The sequence below is a fragment of the Belonocnema kinseyi genome, chromosome 1 (genome assembly GCF_010883055.1).
Source record: "Belonocnema kinseyi isolate 2016_QV_RU_SX_M_011 chromosome 1, B_treatae_v1, whole genome shotgun sequence".
NCBI classification, from domain to species: domain Eukaryota; kingdom Metazoa; phylum Arthropoda; class Insecta; order Hymenoptera; family Cynipidae; genus Belonocnema; species Belonocnema kinseyi.
Window position 1 is genome coordinate 176,743,646 of NC_046657.1, and position 19,199 is coordinate 176,762,844.

The 19,199-nt window shown below is 36.0% G+C and overlaps 1 protein-coding gene across 7 annotated transcripts in view; it reads left to right on the forward strand.

The window, feature by feature from the left end:
- LOC117169747 (ARF GTPase-activating protein GIT1) overlaps positions 1-19,199 on the forward strand; it is a 217,037-nt gene that overhangs the window by 102,049 nt on the left and 95,789 nt on the right. The window lies entirely within an intron of this gene.

Genomic DNA, 19,199 nt, shown 5'->3' on the forward strand with positions numbered 1-19,199 from the left:
TGAAAGAGGGAGCTCTTCTTAATATTTTGACACCAAAATCATCTCGATACACCTTACCGACTGCGAGTAAAGCCACCCACGCTTTAACTTGACAGACTGTATGTTACTTTATTTTTTAATTAAAAACTAGTTTGTTAAAAATGATATGTTTTTTTGTGTATCAGAAAGTTTAGATAAGGTGTCAATATATCATACACGTTCCCAGAAATGAAAGTTGTTATTCAAAGAATTCCTTTTCAAAAAATGTCTCTAGAATAATATTTTTGCGAAAATTATATTATTTTATTAATAAAATTTCTTTTGAAATCTTTTGAAATATCTTACAATATTTTTATTTCCTAGTAAAATTCCTTGAAATATTTGTAAATTCTGTAAGTCTGTTGAAAATTCCTTATAATCTTTTAAGGTGTCCTAAAACCTTATAGTAACTACAACATCCTTTCAAATCTTCCGAAATACTCCAAAATTGTATAAATTTAAAAAAATAATAGCTGACAATTATTAAAAGCATTGGAAATCCTTGACTCTTGTTAACTCTCTTGAAATAGTACCTTTTTGGCCCCAGAAATTTAGAATTAGAAAATAATTTTCTTTATGCATCAGATATGAAACATAACGACGAAGATCATACAAAACATAAACTAATGATATAGAAAACAAAGAGGATTATTCTATTTAGAATCATATTCTAATAACTTTAATTAACAATAATAAAAAAATTCTATAATTTAATAGAAATAAAATGTTACTTTAAACACTATGTTTTTATGCCTTCATCTACTTTAATATTTCATAACAATAATTATGGCATTTGTTTATTTACGAATGTTAATTCTGACACTGACAAGGCTTTAATCGAAATATACGATCTTTCGAGAAGCCCGCTTATATGAGATGAGATGAAATGAGATTTCATAACAAAAGACGAGAGCTTTTCTCGTTGTTTCTCATTGCTCGTAATCCCCGCTCAAATGCAACACTAGGCCACAGTGTGTCGAAATCTTTTTTTTACATCGATCAACATTATTATTAACTGCTTCTATTCTACGACCCGACTGATCTTTCGTAATTTTTGATCATATAAATAAGTGTTTCATTCTTTATGTATTTAAAAGGAACCTTTAATTAATAAAATAAAAAATTTTTTGGCGCTCAACGTGGAGCCCGTTATTCGAAAAGGTGAATATTGGATAATATTCCAAATTATCACGACCGATTAGCCAGGACCATAAATTTCCGCACGGACACCAGTCAAACCCAGTTAATCAAACCAGTTCATAGTTTGATAATTAGAGAGAAACTCTATTAACCATCTTTTAAATCTAGAATTAAATAATATTATAAATGTACCTGATATGTACATCCCGACGAAGGAAATAAATAAGAATAAAACTATAATAAAAAAATACATTAATACTTTTTTCTCTAGATATTCCCAAACCTAGTTACATATATTTGTAGAAGTTCTACATAACGAACTTATATGATCAGAGAGTAAAATTTGGAAAAATGATATACAATAAAACTGCATAAAGGCAGAAATAGTTATGTAGAATAACGGAGTATAATATAGCTTATAATATAAATAACGGTATTCAATACTATACATTTTATTTCAATCCAGTAATATTTTTTCTTACAGTCCAAATGAAACACTGTAATGATATTTTGAAATAATCAATAGTCCTAATGTGTCTCAATGTGGTCACTATTTTCTAATTTTTCTAATTAAAAATTTTTTCCTCTGGTTACGGTTAAATCAAATACAAAATTAAAATTAAAAGAAATATTACTTTGTTTTGAGATTAAATTTTTTGAAAATAAGCCTAAATTACTTTTTTTAAAATATTTACGGAGTGGTTCGAAACTCAACCGATCATGTGTACACGGACTTCAAGTGATTTCAGTAACTTCACATTAATTCAAGTGACATCACTTCAGTGACTTCAGCTACAGTGTACACCTGCATTTTCGGGTGGTTAAACTAGTTCAGTCATCTGGTGCTTTTACATGGTAATTTCTTGGGTAGTCATTTTTTTCTCTCTTAAGTACTTCATTTGGGGGTGCATAATATGGGGTCAGGTTCTATGAACAAGATTTCTTCCCGGAACACGAGAATTTTTTTGGGAAAAGGTGCAAAATATGGCATTCGATTGGATTGGTGATGTTCTGTGCACTTAAGAGGTAAAAGAGTACTTGCTAAAATTTAAGTAGATAAAATTATGCGTCAAACTAAAAAAACCTTTGTTCTATCGCCATTATTCTCGGAGTTACGGCCTTTCAAAAAACCTGACTTTTTCCCATTTTTGCCACAAATCATGTTTTTTTTGGCTTTTCTATAGCTCGGATCCTGATCTGTTGGCTATTTTTAGATCCGGCCACCAGAATCCGAGCTACAGAGAAACCAAAAATAAAGCATGTGATTGCTGCCAAAAAATTAGAAAAAATCGGGGTTTTCTGAAAGCCCTAACTCCGAGAATATTGGTGATAGAACAAATATTTTTTTAGGCTTTACGAAGAATTTTATCTGCTTTACTTTTTGGCAGAACGCTTTTACCTCTTAAATCGAGGGGAAATAATTTTGTCATTGTTAAATGATTATTTTTATTTTAAAGCGCGCTAAAAGACTTCTAAAACCCTCATAAAAAGTGAAATTGGATAACTTTATCAGGAGTTATGTATAATTAAAAGTTAGCGGTCGAGGCGAATCATCGGAAATTCGGGCCCCTGTATCGTGACAACACCTTGTGCTAAGTGCGATTCCCTTTGCAGAATTTAAAGTGGCCCACTAGCTCTACAATCTGACGGAGTTTGAATAACATTGGTGACAACAAAATTTTAGACGGGGACACTTGGAAAATGTTAACCTATGTATGGCTTGGCGATTTGATAAATTTATCATTTATAATCAAACTTATAATTAATGTGGCAATTTCTGAATTTATTGGTTGGCGACTGAATAAAAATATAATTTCTAAATAAATTTACAGAGGCTCCAATTTTGAAATTTAAAAATTGTGAATTTGGTGATTTTGAAATTTATTGCTTGACGACTTGAAAAATTTATAATTTATAAATAAATTTGCAAAGGGCTTAGTTTTAAAATATCAGAACTTCAAAGTTTCCATAAGTATGTAACTGTCATTTTTTTGAACACATGTTTTATTGGCTTTTAATACTATCTAAAATTCTACTGGACCCCTTGGTGAAAGGATATATCCAAATTCAAACCGGAAGTAGGTTAAATTAAGTCTTCTATTCGTCTCGTAATGCATTTGTAATGTTTCAGACAAACGTTTTATGTTCATTGGAATCTAATTTTTTTAATCCATGGATTTACACAGTTTTGCCAGCAGTCGATTGCAGACATGTGCATACGACGGCAGGCACCGACGGCAGGCCTTCGTAACTCGTTGGCTCTCTGCAGATTGACTCGGTCAGGCCTCTTCTCTGCGCGCCGCCAATTGACTAAACACGCTGGCTGTTCTCTCGGCTCTTTCACTCTTGCTCGTCACTTTACTATATAATATATACTATATCATTATATGAGTTTGTCATAAGGACAACGGCAGGATTTCGCCCGGAGCGGGTGTTAATCTGAAAAACTGCACCCGATCCCAGCGAAATCGCGGTAAAGTTTCAGCCATAACCGTGTCTCACGCACGTGAGATAGGTATTTAGACTCTGTGCAAAGCGTCGCAACTCCCTTATAAGGTCTCTATACCTCTCTTTCTTTTCCATCTCTTTATATATGATGTTTTTGTCAGCTGTTGCCGAAAACTCGATAACGAACATGGTTCGCTTCTGGAAATCAAGGAGAACTATGTCAGGCCTTGAGTGTGCAACATGAACAATTGTTGAGAATATAAAGTTCCAGTTATGCGGCACTTCTCATTCTCGACAATTGACTCTATTTCCCTAGGGGCATTTATTAGAGCGATATTAAGGTTAATGCCGTAAGATTGACAGAAATGGTAATAAATCACTCTTAGTGCCGCATTGTGACTTTGGATGTAGGTCGTTCCAGCATGAGTTGGACTACTAGATAGTATGTATGCCAAATGCTCGGGGTGTGCATGGCACGCCCTGCAGCTATCATCGGGAATGTCTTGGCTCAAAATGTAAGGACGGTATGTTAAGGTGGAAATGACACTGTCTTGATATGTCAAAATGAAACCGTCCGTGCCAGATTTCAATCCGGGTGATTTAAGGAAAGCAAAAGTTATCTCACACGACATTGACTGATCCTCCACATTTCTGTGGAAGATGCCGTGCATCCTCTTATCGAGGAGCTGTTCGCGGAAGTTTTTCTCCTGTGATTTCTTAATTCCGGCTATCAGGAGTGAGTAATCGAGATAGATAAGATTGGATGGGTTTTTCTCACCCCTGATACTGAAGTTGAGTTCGAGTATTTCAGCAGCCTCCTAACGCTGCTTTCTGCAGAAACGCTCCTTTGCCCTTTTCTTCATACTTCCTGACCATTTTAAGAAGAGGGTCTCTTACTTTTGGGATTTTATGTGCTGTACCCAGAATAATACTGTTGTGAAGACATTCAAGATTCAATATTCCGCCACCACCTTGACGGTGTGAGATGTAGAATCGCGGAACAGAAGACTTAAGATGCATGCTTTTGTTCATGTGCAAAATCTGTCGTGTTCTCATATCAAGAGATCTGGGCTCGTCCTTCGTCCATGGAACCACTCCAAATGAATAGAGTGCTGGAAGACCAAATCTGCTGAATGAGACGTTTGTATCTACTTCGGAGAGTATCCTTGATAGATATCGCATCCTGAAAGTGGCTCTGTTGCGCGCCCAGATATGTATAAGTCTCTCCAGCCCGAAGGTGTCGTATAGCGCTTCTATCGACGAGCTCAGGGTCTTCAGGGATGCTATTAAGTTTTCTTCGCTCCAAATAAACCTTGGCGCATTTTTCTAACGCAAATTCCATTCCTATTTCCTTAGTGTATCTTTCGACAATCACTAAAGCTAGATGTAGTTATTCTTTATTTTTAGCATAGATCGTAAGATCATTCATTTAAAATACATAAATGACCCTGCGCTTTCAATTTGCAGGTTTGTCGAAAAAGTACCCCTGGGAATGGCGAAGTGCTAGAGATAGTGGCACAATGTAAAGCAAAAGAGGAGTGGCCGCATGGTGTCGCCCTGAAAGATATCTCTCTGAAACGTTACCCTGTTCGTTGTCACACGATTTTTTCCAGATGGGATAGTAAAACTGGTTTTCCAAAGCGGCATCAATCTCTCTATGCACCTCACGATTTGCAAATGAACCTTTAGGCTTCCCAAAAGATAGATGACAAGTCTATGGGAGGTCGAAACGAAAGCATTCCGGTAATCAATACAGGCCATCGATAGGTCACGCTGGTAGGATGCTGCATCTTTTCAGACACATTTATCGATGAGCAGGTTCTCCCGACATTTTGCTACGCCTTTCTTTGAACCGCATTGTTTTTACATTTCTTGTTGCACAGGTTCAATTGCCCGAACAATCCTATCATTTAGGATAGCTGTGAATATTTAATACAGCATGTTCAGACATGTCATTGGCCTGTAATTCTTAAGGTCAGTTTAGTTACTCATTTTCGTCAGGAGTACTGTGCGCCTTTCTACTAACCACTCCGGAATTGGCTCTTCCAACTTTAAATATGAAGTGAAAATACGGGCCAGATGCTTATGGGTTGAAGGAAACTTCTTCCACCAGAAGTTCTTGATAACATCTGGCCTTGGAGTGAAATAGTTCTTTATGCCTCTTAAATACTTTTTTCACTTTTTCGGTAGTGATGGGTGGGCATCCTTCTGCAGGTGTTATGAGGGCATTGCACAGCTCCTTGAAGCTATTTATGTTCTCTGAGCTTTGTCTAGTCTATGCTGGACTTCGTAGTCTTCTCTTCAAAATACTTCGACCTCTTATGTTTTGGGCGGGTGGTCTCTTTCCGCTGTAGACCTATCTTAGCGTCAGATAGTAACCGTATTCTCGCTACAATATGCTGCCTGATGGTCAGCAGCTTTTACTTTTCAAGTGTATGGCAACGGATCCGGAGTTAGCGTGCGAGCTTTCGAACCTTGGCGGTTAAATTCCTGCCAGATGTTATGTAGTCAATCACACACTGAATGCAGGATGTGTACTGTCTTTACTAGATTATCTTTATGTTAAAGAACTACCGCAGGATCCCACTGGGAGCAACCGTCATCTTAAAATGACACGGCTCCCAGTACGATGAAATCACAAAGATAGGCCAGCCAAACTCTCTTGTGTCTTGAGGACACGAAGCGACCTAAGGATGGCAGTTTTCTGCATTCATCTCGCAATTCCCTTGGCATACTTTTGGCACGCATGTATAGCTTTAAGCTTACGAACCAGTGACAGTTTTGCTCCCCCGAGAGCACCGATCACAAGGAAACTTACTTTAATATAATATTTTGGGTACAGTCGTTGCACCCTTTTGATGTATTGATACCTCTCCTCCTTTTTCTTCTCCTTAGCAGTAACGTTGTAGTCGGCTGCAGTTGAGAATTCAGTCACGAATATAGTTAGTTTCTCGAAGTCTTGGAAAACTTTGCCAGGCCTCAAGTGTGCAACGGAGACCTCTGTCCGCAAAATGTAGTTTCACAAAATTTGGCGCTTCTCATTTTGGTCGATTGACTCTTATTTCCCTCGGAGCGTTCGACAGGACAGGGTCGCGGTCAACACTATAAGAACGACGAAGATGGCAATAAAGCAGTCTTATGGCTGCATTATGCCTGTAGAGATACGACGTTCCCGCATGATTGTGGCATTCAGATAGTATATGAGGCGTTCTCTCGAAGAACGACCTAATTGCAATTTTGTCGTTTCGAGAAAAAAAAATTTGAAAAATAATCATTGTAATACTCATCGTTAAATATAACTAATTCATTTTTTGTCGATTTATTGCAAACAGATGCTGTCGAACAATGGATTTAAAGCACAAAATCTTCAATAAACATTTTTTAAGAATGTTTTTAGTGAGAGTTGTCAAAGCACTTAGGTCATTTTTCGGGAGAACTACTAAAAATATGTTTTATAACTATAAAAGCACGAGAACATTTTAATTGTAAGAGATATTTATTTAATTTTATTTAATGATAGAAAAAAACAAATAAGTGTTATTTTTTATTATTTGTTTATTCCCACTTGTCTCATTGTGATTTTCTTTTGAAAACAATGGGTGCTGCTAGATGTTGAAGTTGTGGTAGAATTAGCAGTCGTACAAGTATCCATTATTTTATATTTAAAAGATATATCGCTTTAAAAAAGTAAACGACACGGCCACACTGCTTGACTTTCACGACTGAGGCACAGGAGCGGAATCATTTGAGTCGAGCTGGAGACTACGCGGGCGATAAGATGGTAGGCGCGTGGTCTCAAATACTCACAGTTTTCTCAAAAATGGATTAAATACTATGAAATTTGGTATATAGATGTATTGGGCCTTTGCCTACCTATTAACATGTTCGGACGAAAAACGATCTAAGTCGCCTTAGGTCGTTCTACGAGCGACCGCTTCATATGTTCTGGGTAGTCAGCGTTTGCATAACACACTCTGCGCCTATCGCTTCGGAGAAACTCCTTCATTGATTTCACCTCCTGAATACGGCTTTGAGGCACGACCAGATATTTATATATTTCTCCAGTGTCAAGATGTCTAATAACACTTATATCCACAAGCTCAGGGTCTTTGAGAACGCCAATAACCTTTCCTTTCTTCAGATAAATTTTGGCACATATTTCCAATCCAAAGTCCATACCAATCTCTCCTGTGTATTTCTTGATAATATTTTAAACACTCTGAAGTTTTCATTTACCATAAGAATATATGTTTAGGTCATCCATATCAAATACATGAGTGATCTTATGCTGGTGATGATTAGTGTCGCCACAGAGGTATCCAGGAGAATTTCTTAGTGCCAAAGATAGAGGCAGAAGTTTCATGCAAAAAAGTAGAGGGCTCATGGTGTCGCCCTGCAAGACGCTCCTCTGGAAGGTGACGTTTTTCGTTTTGACACAATCTTTTCCAGATGAGATAGTAAATCTTATTTTCCAAAGGGACATTAATCTCTCTATGCATTTCACTATGTGTAAATAAACCTTCAAGCTTTCCAACAGAAATGTAATAAGTCTATGAGAGTTTGAATCCAAAACTTTCCGGTAGTCAATCCAAGCCCATGTGTTTTAATTAGCAGGTTCTCTCGGCAGCTTGCTACCGTTAGTAGCAGTTGCCTTTTTTTTGTAGGAGTATAGTGTGTCCTATCACCAGCCATAAATTAGAATTCTGTACGTAAAAAGGTGCAATTAAATCTCTTCATTTAACTTGTAATTTTACCGCTTTGAGTATAGAACCGACATCGAGACATACACTGTTCCACTTTTGTATCGGGTACATAACGAAATCTGAATCACAGCGCGTCGGTAAGATCGAACTTTTACGACACAAAATACTAGACGCGCTTTGTTGAAACAACGATCGGCCAGTTCAATGTTTTCATACGCGAAATCTCGGGGTCTAGAGAGCAGCGCGTCGATATAGATATACTTGCTGTGCTTCGCTCCGTTCGACTGTGCTGGTTCGAATGACGACGAACAGCGAGAATCGAACGAATCTGTAACGCAGGAGCTTCGCGTGAGCAGTGCACTGAGTTGAGGCGCCGGACAATATGTATTAGAAAAAATTAAACAATAATGATTTAAATATCCAATCTCGCGTGCTCTTAAATTTAAACGGTGTAAGTAAATACTTAAAGTAACAAACATCGTTCATACAATAAAGTGCGAGAGTTAAGGATGATGAACGGTCAAAGTTACGATAATGCTGTATTAAGATAGTTGCAGATATAGAACATAATCGAATCAATCAAGAAACGCTAGCTGCTCGAATGAAGTAAGATTTAGATTATTCGCAATGCAAAATGTAAGCCGATTGTTAATCTAACTTCGTATGCCCTGCAACTACGCAACTTATCGCGTACAAGTATCAGTACGTGATTAGTTGCAAACATGAATTACAATAATTATATACTTCCAGCATAAACAAAATTGATTGGTTTTACTTTTAATTGTAATATTGTTATAACATTCATTTTGCGGTATAATATACAATTACGTGAGTCTAAATTTTTTAAAGTAAAATTATTATCACAAAAAAATCAATTTCATTAATTTTTTCTGAATGTTTTAATTCAACTCGGCTTTTTGTAAACATTGTTCATATATAATTTTTTAAATATTTTAGATAAAAAGATTTTCGGTTATATAAGTTTATAAACAGAAAGAGGATCATTTTCATATTGTTATGAGTTTTTTACCTCCATTAAAGTATGGCTATTTAACATATAAGATACAAACGATTGAGACTTATTGCTTCCTCATAGAGGAAGCTTTGTGTTAATATATTTTTTGGATTCCGAAAAATATCATAGAAACATGTATTGAGGTTGTGAAAGTCGAAATATAGTGTTTTAGAAAATGTGTGTGTCGCTCGACATATCTCGCCAACGCTTCGACCGATTAGAATGTCTCAAATCCAGTTTTCTTCGTTTTTTCGCAAAGAAGGCGGCTGGAGAAAAAGATTTGAGTAATTTTTAGGTTATGTTCATTTTCTAATCTAAAAACGATTTTGACGTATCAGTTTTTCCAATTTTTTACGACTTTAAAATAAATGCACCACCATAGACTCTGAATGTATTTAAAACAGCTTAAATTTCTATTGATTTTCGAGTTAAAATTTTTAGGTTATGTCAAATCGTTTTATTTTTATAACCTAAAAACCAACATTTTTTCAAATGAATATATCTCGACTTGTATTTCACATAATATCAAACAGTATGTAGGAGAAAGTAGGTAATAAAAAGTTAGAGAAGTAAATACATTTTTAGCCTGAATGATTTATTCGTTTTTGAGAAATTGCAGGTTAAGTGAAAGAAATGCGTTTTTTCTGCGATAAATAAAGTAAAAATAAATATTTTTTATTGAAACTTACAGAAAAGGTAGATTCCATGAAGCTTAGTGCCAGTTCATTAGCAGCGGTTTTTTTCTAAATATTGTTTAAAATTTTTTAAGATTTTTAAATAAAATGCTTTCTCGTATTTGTGTTATATAGAAGCATTTTTCTTTAACAACCTCAAAACTTCTAATCTTTTAAATATGATTCTAAAAATTAAACAACAAAATCGCTTTGCTTTAAAATATCCATTATTTATTCTTGTTCAACTCTATATTTTGTCGTTATATATTTTCGATCTTTATTACCGTGACGAAAGTCAAGTTTCCCGGATCAAGCGTAGGGTCGTCTCACATTTTTCGATGGTCAGTGGTGTAGGCATTGAAAATTCTTGGTGGTGTATTTTTAATGCAGTTCTATAATGTATATTCGGCGGTACAAGTGAACCTATGAGTAAGTCCCTTTTCGGAGCCGTAGGAGAGTACGATTTCGAGAAACCATAAACCTCCACTCTATGCCACTACTCGAGCGGCTGGAGCCTCAAGGATTTCACATCCTACCATCCGAGTAGTGCCACCAACCAAGTGACCCAGTATCGCTGTTTTTCACGATTGAAACAATCGTATTCGCAGTGAAACTTTTATGACTTTGAATATGATTTTGACGGCTTTTCAAAATTATGACAGTTTCAAAAATATTGACAGTTTATCAGTTGATAGAAATTTAAACAATTTTTCGACTGTTATTATTCGACACACACACACACAGATTTTCTAAAATACTATATTTCGACTTCCCCAACCTCAAAACATGTTTCTATGATGTTTTTTCGGAATCCAAAAAATGTATCATCACAGAGCTTCCTCTATGAAGAAACAATAAGTCAAAATCGTTTTTCGATTATAAGTTAAATAGCCATAATTGAATGAAGGTAAAGACCTCATAACAATACGAAAATGATCCTCTTTCTGTTTATAAACTTCTATAACTGGAAATATTTTCCATATCTTAAATATTCTAAAAATTATATATGAATAATGTTTACAAAAAGTCGATTTAAAAACAAAAAACTTTTAGTAAAAATTAATGAAATTGATTTCTTTTCGATAATAATTTTGATTTAGCGAACGTTTATAACATGTTTTTACAATGGATCGATACAATTCAATTGAGATTTGCCATGTCGTAACATTTTGATATAAAAATGACTCCATCGGATCGAATGTGCAAGTTCAAAATTGTTATTTTTAAAAATTAATGAATTTTACTTTTAAAAATTTAGACGCACGTATTTGTATATTTTTATCGTAAAACGAATTTTATAACAATATAACAATTAAAATGCAAAACCAATCAATTCTGTTTATGCTTCATGATCCTTAAATCTCGCACTTTATTGTATGAACGATGTTTGTTACTTTAATTATTTACGTGCCCCGTTTAAATTTAAGAGCACGCCAGATTGAATATTTAAATAATTATTGTTTAATTTTTCCCCACACATATTGTCCGGCGCCTCAACTCAGTGCACTGGTCACGCGAAGCTCCTACGTTACAGATTCGTTCAATTCTCGCTGTTCGCTGTCATTCGAACCAGCAGAGTCAAACGGAACGAAGCATAGCGAGTATATCTATATCGACGCACTGCTCTTTAGACGCCGAGATTTGGCGTATGAAACCATTGAATGGGTCGGGTTTCGCTTTGCCCAAATTAGCGCCGTTTGATATTTCACTGTAAGCATTCCATACGTAGAACTGCTCCGTTTTCGCATGTTCTGAATTGCAACTGAACGTTGTTTAAACGAAGCGCTTCTAGTATTTTGAATCGTAAAAGTCCGATCTTACCGACGCACTATAATTCAGATTTCGTTACGTACTCGATACAAAAGTGGAACAGTGTATATCTCGATGCTTTAGAACAGATGATATTCAACTTATGAATTTTGCGAGTTCTACATGAAGAATTGCTTCATGTCAATACTTACTTATTTGATGTAGTTCGGTATTGGTATAGCGTCGGTCCTATGCTCAAACCTGTAAAATTACAAGTTAAATGAAGATATTTAGTTCCACTTTTTCACCTACAGAGTTCTAATTTATGTGAAGCGTATTACTCAAAGGTCTTATTGGACTAATATAGTTGCATATTTTTTCCGGTGTAGAAAGGGGAATAAAATTCGTGAAAAGACCAAATTTCCGTTTGAAGATTTCGAAGGACTTTGAATATATCTGAATAAAAGGGATTTCAATTCCAAGGAAAAAAGTATTTTAAAAAAGAGGACTACCAATGGCTCCTCTTCTTTCACGGGTATTAGCCGATATAGCTATGTTCAACCTGTAAACAGTTAATTTACTGAAAATAGGTTCCAAGTACATTTGTATGTTCGTTATGTCGATGACATACTAGCAGTTCTCCCAGAAAACGAAGTAGAAAAAATTCTGCATGTTTTTAATTTGAACCATTTTGAAATGAAATATATGTTAGAGAAGGAACAGAATATGACAATCAATTTTCTAGATATCACTTTTAACAAGAATGACAACCTAAAAATAAACTGTAATTGGTTTCGTAAACCAACATCGTCCGATAGATGTCTTCATTTTGAGTCTAACCATCCACAAAAATAAAAAAAGCGTGGTTTTCAATATGGTCCACAGAGTATGGTCGACAATATGGTCCTCCGATATACAGTTTCATCAAGATAACCTGCGACTGGTGGAGGACACGTTTAATGAGAATTTTTACCCCCAGCAATTCGTTAGATCGAATATTTTGGCCAAAAACAAACAGCGTAGAATTGATGAAATATCTCGAAATGCGGTAATTGGATCATTCATTAGCATTCTGTACATTAAAGAATTATGTGAACTAATCGCGAGAATACTTGGAAAACACGACATTCCTACGGCACTTAAAAACAAGACAGGACTTACATCAGTCTTGAGACCTACTGAAGAAAAATTAAATAAATTACATAAAAGCAGTATTGTTTATGGCATTGGGTGTAAAGGAAAAAATGGAAATGTGGTTTATATCGATCAAACTGAACGTCCTTTAGGAGTGCGGGTTAAAGAATACAGAATTGACGTCAGTAAGATCCCTGAAAAAACAAACAATGCTTACTAGGTACAGTAACTCAAAACCTTTAAAAAATGTATTTGTTCCTGAAAGTCGTTAAACTTGAATACTGCAAAATGTTCCCAAATTCTTTTGAAATTTGTTTTTAAATTTATGCTTATTTGTGTCCGTTTTTTGGAATTATTAACTTTCTTTCAAACTATAAAAGTTTGTGTCTCTGTTCAACGTGCTTGTTCAGTTTGTGAATATTTTGTTTGTGGGATTACGGAGTTTTTTTTACTTTAACCACTACGACCTTACGTTTCTTATTTTAATCTTATTGGTTTAAAAAACCTATTTTTAATTAAATATCTTGCACTGAGAAGTGCCTCTATCAGTGTCCGAAACGTTTGCCAATTTAACTTTTACAAAATGCACGTTTGTAAGTAAATATATGTATATAGCATATTCTTAAGACCCTAATGCTATATAAAAATTCTTCAAAACAATTTAAATCTTTGGGTCAATTTGAGGCGATATTTTTCAAAATCACAGTAAAAATATCACAGAACATTGTTTTGTATTTCGCGCGCGAGCACAGCACGCAAGCTGCCCGCGGCTCTCTATAACTCTCGACTCTGGCTGTATGCTTTTATTTGCGTCACATCGAAGAAAATGTTTTAATTTTTAACGTGACTTTTTCGGATGACCAAATCGCAAGCAAAGTGAATTTGAGTAAAACGAAAATAGACCACACTATTGTATACGACATAGCAAAATACTTTGAAAACGAGATGATAAATTTGATGGCGACCACTGTAGATTCGATATTAGGTTTTGACGAGAGTCTGAATAAGAGCAGTAAAAAAAAACAAAAAAAAAAAAACAGACGGACGTCGTCTTCTGGTTTTAGAACGATACTAAAAACAAAGTAGTAACGACATATTTTACATGCGCAACCTTGGGAAAATCATCGGTCCTTGATCTAATTGAAGCAGTTAGAAACAGCGTGCTTACGGGAGAATTCGCAAAAGTAATACAAATGTCGATGGAAGGTCTAAAAGTTTACATAAAAATTCGCCAAAGATTTCCAATCGGATTGGAACGAAGTCTTGAGAAACAAAACTTTGCTCGATCTCGGTTCATCTGGCTTGCACAGAGTACATGGAGCTTTTAAAACCGGATCGAAAGACTGAATGGAAACTGATGGATTTCTTAAATTCTGCGTACAATCTATTCAAATATTTGCCATCTCTAAGAGCCAACTACAACACTGTATCAGGATTTACAATATTTCAGAAGAAGTTTTGTGCTATGCGGTGACTCGAAAACGTGCCAGTTGTGCAACTTGTTGTTGTTCGTAAAATAAAACTCATTTTATCGTACGACAATGCAGCTTTAGAAGGAGGGCTCTCTGTTAAAAATGAGGACGTGGTTGAAAATCAGCACGAACAGTCGTTGAGAGCACAGCGTATAATTATTGACGCAATCGTTAATATAGGAGATCTAAAAAACTTCACCGTATCAAAACGTTTAAGTCAGTTCGCACGAAGGGTCGCTTCGAAATATAAGGAATCTTGTATTCTACAGAAAGAAGATAAGTGTGATAAGAACAAGGCTCGTTCAGAAAAAAGCAATCTACAGCCACGATCATAGAGCTGGAAAAGAAGGAAGTCAAAATCATGGATAGACGAATCCTTCAAAAAATCCGCCGGCATCGAAGAAGGAATACTGAAAGAAAAAGTCGGAATCGTTGATTACAAAACAGAATCGCTTACATCAAATATTCGGTATCAAAAGATTATTAGATAGAAAGAAAATGTGATTCTGTGCATAATATATAGTCCTATATTCTGAATGATAAATATACACATAATATGTGCTCACGGCTTTATCTGTTTTCGGGTTTTATCAAAAAATCTGGCGTCCTAAAACAACCTAGAAGTGTCTTCGAAGTTTTCTGAAAAATTTTCTTGAAATGTCCTTGAATTCCGTAAAGATCTTTTACTGTACAAAATGTAAGACCAACCACGGACAGGCACCTAATAGAAGAAGAGGGATGCTTCAGGATCTGAAGAAATATAAATATTCAGGTTTCTCTTAAGCTCAAAGATCCGGCTGAGCTGGATGACGAGCTTCGTGGGGATTTTCCCGAAGATTCCGAACTAGACGAATGTATCAACTCACCACAAAGATAGGCTGGGCAAGACATGCGTCCCGGATACAGAGTGTAATTGACTACATAACATCGTGCAGAAATTTCACCGCCAGAGTTCGACAGTTCGCGCGCAAATTGCTGATACGTTATTATACACCTAACAAGTCAAAGCCATTGACCATCAGACAGCATATTGTTCACAAAATGCGAGTATTACTTGACGGTAGCAGAAGTCTACAGCAGAGGAAAATCTGACCTATCTTAACTCTGTCAAGATCCTCCAGCTACTGTCGAACATTTGCTGGAAGCAGAGGAGGTCGAAGCATTTTGGAAAAAAGCCTATGAAGTCCTGCATCCTCTGACAGAGGATTTAAAGAACATAAATAGCTTCAAGAAGCTGTGCAATGCCCTCATAACACCTGCGGGAGAATGCCCACCTATCACTACCGACTAGATGAAAAGGTATTAAGTGGCATGAAGAACTATCTCGCTCCAGGACCAGATGATGGAAGAAGTTTCCTTCGACCCACCAGCATCTGGCCTGCGTTTTCACCTCATATCTAAAGTTGGAATAGCCTATACCAGAGTCGCTGGTGGAAGGCCGCACAGTACTCCTGCCAAATATGGGCAATTTAGCTGATCCGAAGTATTACTGGCGAATCACTTTTCTAAACGCACTATATACGATCTTCATAACTATCCTAAATGATAGCATTGTTCGGACAATTGGACCTGTGTGCCAAGAAATGTACAAACAACGCCAGGCGTAACAGGATGTCGGGAGAACCTGATTATCTGTTGATGCCTCTGCATAGACGCAGCATCATACCAGCGCTACATATCGATGTCCTAGATTGATTACCGGAAAGCACCCGAGCACCTAGAACACATACTATCTAGTTGTTCAACTCATGCGGGAACAACTTACATCAAAATTACAATGCGACACGAAGAGTGCTTTATTACCATTTCTGTCCCTCTTACATTAGCCTTAATGCCGCTTCGCTAAATGCTCCTAGTGAAATAAAGTTAATTGTCCAGAATAAAAAGTCCCGAATATACTAGAATTTCATATTCTTGACAATTGTTTCTGTTACGCACTCGAGGCCTGAGATAGTTCTCCTTGACTTCGAGAAATAAAACATGTTCATTATAGAATTTTCGGCACCAGCTGAAAATAACGTTATAGCCAATGAGAATGAAAAGAAAGAGATATATAGAGACTTAATAAGGGAGTTATACGGTTATAGCCGGAATATTCTATTAAACTGATCGTCCTTATCGGCGGTGCTCTCGGAGGTGCTATGCTTTTACTGATTAATAGCCTGAAAAAGCATCCTTGTTTATCAACACGATTCTAAGACACTGGCGTGCAAAATGCAAAAGCCGGTCATCCTTGGGCCACTCCGTGTCCTCACGGTGCACGAGAGTTGCTGGATCATCGTATTGAGTTCGTCACAGACTGTAACCACCTATCTCACGTGAGACGTGGTTACGGCTTAAATTTCACTGTGTTTTCACTGAGGGCGGGTGTAGTTTTTCGAATTGGCACCCGCTCCCGGTAATGTAAGCGTTTTGTTGTCAGTGCTGGTCTCACAGCTTGCACTTCCTGCCAGTGGCTTACAACTACAATTTCCTGGTCCTCACATTCTTAAGTCGCGGGGTTTGGGAGCACCAAAGAAAAAAAACTAGTATAAAATACCCCAAAAATGCTTCTACAAGATCAGGGTTGAGTATATAAGATAAATTTGCAATCGTTAATCGCTGTTCGGTTATTGGTTTATGCTATCCTTACATGTATCTGTTTCAGAAAATGAATATTTTCACGCAGAGAAACTATTTCCTAAGCATACGGATGGGTTTTCCGAAATTTATTCTACCAGAGGATAACATAAAACCCTGGATATTTGGTTATCTTTGTTTCTTTCTTTTGTTGCTAAAAACCTGAGAGAAAGTATATGTGACTGTCCGCGAAGAAACGGATCTCATACGTCGAAGCTGAATTTTACAGAACGCGCTATCGTATCAGAGGCCGCAAGGCAGCATTTGAGTAGTGGGGATGCGTCTACGAAAAGCACCCTCTCTATTTACCACTACGCCTTTAGGCGCCATATCCTTAAGCTTCCCTTGCTTAGGGCCGCTTTGACTTTACCCAGTAGTGGTGCGTGGTGTGGCTGGTTTTTGTAGACCTCTTGTTTCGTTTCCGCACATTCTTATTATGCTTATGTTTGAAGCTTAATAACTAGAATAATAATTAACTAAAAAAATTAGAATTATTGGAAATGAAAGAGTAACTTAGAAACTATCGATTGGCGTGAGAAAATAAAAATCGATTTTTTCCGCATTAGGTCCTTTTCTTCGCGGACGATCACAAATATCGAAACATTGCCGTACCAATCAATACTCTTCAATCCATGAACCCGTTACCTCCCTCACGTGCCATGGTCGAAACAGAACCAATCTGAGGAGAGGCAGTTGGAAAGTCGAATGTTTCGACCTTCCACGCGCTCAGTTCAATTCGAAAAAAAGCAGTCAAACTTTGCAGATTGAAGGCGGCGTTCATAACTTTCGACTAACATAATTTTAGCATCTTTAATATTCAATTTGAATCAACTTTGATGCGTCCTAAATATTCTTCAATATTAAATGATATGAAATAATACGTTTAAGCAAATATCCCACTCACAATTCTTTCTGGAGGATCGAAGTTTAAGGACAAGTTTTTTCTTAAATCGATCCTCTTTTCACGATCCTCTCTGCAGGAATGGAGAAGGAATTCTATATGGTTAATCATAAAACCCCGTATCGATACTCCCAATAGGATAAGAGATGAATTAAAAGATGTTTATACATCAACCCTACTCACGATCCTCTATAGGCACGGATTTAGTATACAAATATTTTAAATCAAACTTAAATTGCATTCAAGTGTTATTTAACAAACCAAATAACGCATAGCTCTGCTCTATACAATTACAATATTCCGTACAGTTGAATATCGAATAATTATTTAAAAGATTTAGCAGATAAAACTTAGGATTCCGTGCCTTATATTTATTTGTATAAATTATAAAAACAACTTCTATATACATTTTTCAATAAAATATTTGTTTCGAAAACATAAAAACTTATTATATTATTAGCAATATATTATTATTACAATATGTAACTTACAAGTAGCGCTTTATTATATTTATAAAGTTTAAAAAATTTTCAATATACTTCGAATTTAAGATCGCCTTTGAAGGACAGGTGATCAGAAAAATATTAGATCAAACTCAGTTTCTTTTGTGATACATGATTACTGATTATGTTTACACCAGCGGAAAATACTCTTAGAATAGTTACAAATCCATGTTAAAATCGACAGAGTTGTATATTTTAAAGGTTTTGAATGCTGAAAGAATATTTCACTTTGCAGAATATTGTGGCGAATTTTACAGATCTTCTAAAGAAACTGCATTTCAGTGGTGACACGTGGTTGATTTATCCTATAGAATATCGTTTGGCCGTCCAAAAATCGATTGTTGTAACTGTCTTTGCCCGGCCAACTGTTAAACCGTTTAGTTTCATAGCCGATTTGAATTTGTTAAACTTTTGAACGATTTAGACGCCGACACCTGGTTTTAAAAGTTCTCGACCTAATACTGAAATAATAGTTTAGTAGGTTAAAAAATAGTTTTATTTCTCAACATCATTCTTTTCAAGGTCAATGCACTTATTCCATCAATGCACATTTTAAAGATTACGATTCGGGACTTGTCCAGGTTGTAAGTTACGACACCAATCTTTCACAGACTTACTTACTCAACCCCAATTCCACAGTTAACATATGATGCACTCTTTTGGTTAATGCCCGTGACCTTGCACAGAGAGGTTGGCAATGGTGAATTTCTATATTTACATAATTCTATACGATTTTACCTGAGAATTCAATAAAGAAACATTTCAATAAATAAAAAGAGAACAAAATGAATAAAATAGAAAATCAGTGATTTTTCGGGCGAAT